We start from the raw sequence: 2,500 nt of genomic DNA on the forward strand, positions 1-2,500 counted from the left end.
GTTTCGGGTCAGATTTGGCTTTCGCTGCTATGTCATTTTCATATTGTCTTTGTGCCTCCCTTCTTATCTGTGCATATTCATTTCTGGCTCTACGACTGTTCTCCTTATTCTCCTGGGTCCTTTGCCTTCTATATTTCTTCCATTCCCTAGCACACTTGGTTTTTGCCTCCCTGCACCTTTGGGTAAACCATGGGCTCATCCTGGCTTTTTCATTACTCCTGTTACCCTTGGGTACAAACCTCTCCTCAGCCTCCTTGCATTTTGTTGCTACATATTCCATCATCTCATTAACTGGCTTCCCTGCCAGTTCTCTGTTCCACTGAACCCCGTTCAGGTAGTTCCTCATTCCTGTGTAGTCCCCTTTCTTGTAGTTTGGCTTCATTCGTCCTGGCCTTCCTGCTTCTCCCTCCACTTGTAGCTCTACTGTGTATTCGAAGCTTAAAACCACATGGTCACTGGCCCCAAGGGGTCTTTCATATGCGATGTCCTCGATATCTGCACTACTGAAGGTGAATACTAAGTCCAGCCTTGCTGGTTCATCCTCTCCTCTCTCTCTTGTAGTGTCCCTTACGTGTTGGTACATGAAGTTCTCCAGTACCACCTCCATCATCTTAGCCCTCCATGTATCTTGGCCCCCATGTGGGTCCAAGTTCTCCCAATCGATCTCCTTGTGGTTAAAGTCACCCATGATCAGGAGCTTTGCCCTGCATGCATGAGCTCTTCTGGCCACTCTAGCCAGTGTGTCAACCATCGCTCTATTGCTCTCATCGTACTCTTGCCTTGGCCTCCTGCTATTCTGTGGTGGGTTATACATCACTGCTATTACCACCTTGGGACCTCCAGAGTGAAGTGTTCCCACTATGTAATCACTTTCTTCTCCGCTATCTCCTCTCTCCAGCTCATCAAAATTCCAGCGATTTTTGATCAGCAACGCCACTCCTCCACCCCCCCTGTTCCCTCTGTCTTTCCTCAGGATTTGGTATCCCGTTGGAAAGATGGCATCTGTTATCATACCTGTAAGCTTGGTTTCTGTAAGAGCTATGATGTCCGGTGATGCTTCTTTGACCCTTTCGTGCCACTCCTCCCACTTATTTGTTATTCCATCAGCGTTTGTGTACCATACCTTCAGTTTCCTTTCCAACACTGTGGTTTGGGGGGCCTGTGGGGGTGGGAGACCTGGTGGCATACTGTGGGATTCTATAGCTCGATGTTGGGTGGAGGCTGTGGGTATGGGTTGTAGTGTGTGTTGGGATGGTGTGATAGGTTGTATGGTTCTGAGAGTAGTTGTGTGTGTGCTTGCCCTTGCTGTTCTGTCCTGCTCTGACTGACCTCTGCTGATTCCCTCCTTGTCTCTTTTCCTAGCTCCTTTCGTTTTTTTGTCCTCTCCCTCAGCTGCTGTCGTTCTGATTTTGTTCTGTCTCTGTCTAGGAACACCCTCTTGTACTCTTCCGAGTATTTCAATCGTGGTTTCTCTTGGAGGATCCTGTTCCGCACTGTTTCCGTCCTGAGAATCAGCTTGATTGGTCGGTTTCTCCCCTTCGAGTACCCCCCTATTCTCTGAAAATTTACAATCTCGTCCATCTCTTCACCTATTTCCGTGATGATTTTCTCAATCTCCTTTCCTTCTTCCTGCTTCCTTTCAGTGTGTGTCCTTTCCTCTCTCTCCTGAAGCCCATGGATAAACACTGATTTTGCCCTTTCTTCCTCCCATTGCCTCACCCTCTGTGACTCTGGATCCTGCCTGTATGTGGTCAGTTTCTCCCTTGATTTTTCCAGTGGCTCTTGATAGCCTTGTTGTGCCTCAGCATTCGACCTATCACCCTCTCCATCTGCAACCAGCTGATCTTCCCTTTCACTCCTTGGTCCTCCTTGGCAGATTGATGTGACCTTAGCATAATTCATAATTCCTTCCTTCCTGTTCAGCCTCGCAGCTTCATATGCTGTGTCTTCTCTGGTCACTGCCCCTGTAACTCGCTCCAGCCTATTTATCTCAACTTCTAGGACCCTTATCTTGGCTACTGCAGTTTCGACTTGTGCCTCCCAATTCTTTGTTTCCTGCTCCAACCTCCTTTCCAATTTCACAGAGAGCTCTTTCTCCATTTTTTCAGAAAGCTCTCCTAATTTTCTCTCCCACTCTTGTTCCATCCTTTTCCACTGCTCCTCCATCCACTCCTCCCTACCCGAACCATTCTCATCTGATCCTTGGTTCCTGCGAGTCCCCACCATTTTTTTTTTTTTTTTTTTTTTTTTTTTTTTTTTTTTTTTAAGTGTAGGAGAGGGGAGAGTTAGAAGGGAAAATGGGGACGAGAGAGAGCAAGAGAGAGAGAGAGCAAGAGAGAGAGAGAGCAAGAGAGGGAGAGAGCAAGAGAGAGAGCGAGAGAGAGAGCAAGAGAGAGAGCAAGAGAGAGAGAGCAAGAGAGAGAGCAAGAGAGAGAGAGAGCAAGAGAGAGAGCAAGAGAGAGAGAGAGAGCAAGAGAGCAAGAGAGAGAGAGAGCAAGAG

At 47.7% G+C, this 2,500-nt stretch overlaps 1 protein-coding gene across 3 annotated transcripts in view; it reads left to right on the forward strand.

The window, feature by feature from the left end:
• DAAM (disheveled-associated activator of morphogenesis-like protein) overlaps positions 1-2,500 on the forward strand; it is a 368,710-nt gene that overhangs the window by 132,313 nt on the left and 233,897 nt on the right. The window lies entirely within an intron of this gene.

This window comes from Cherax quadricarinatus, chromosome 5 (assembly GCF_038502225.1).
Source record: "Cherax quadricarinatus isolate ZL_2023a chromosome 5, ASM3850222v1, whole genome shotgun sequence".
Lineage (NCBI taxonomy): Eukaryota > Metazoa > Arthropoda > Malacostraca > Decapoda > Parastacidae > Cherax > Cherax quadricarinatus.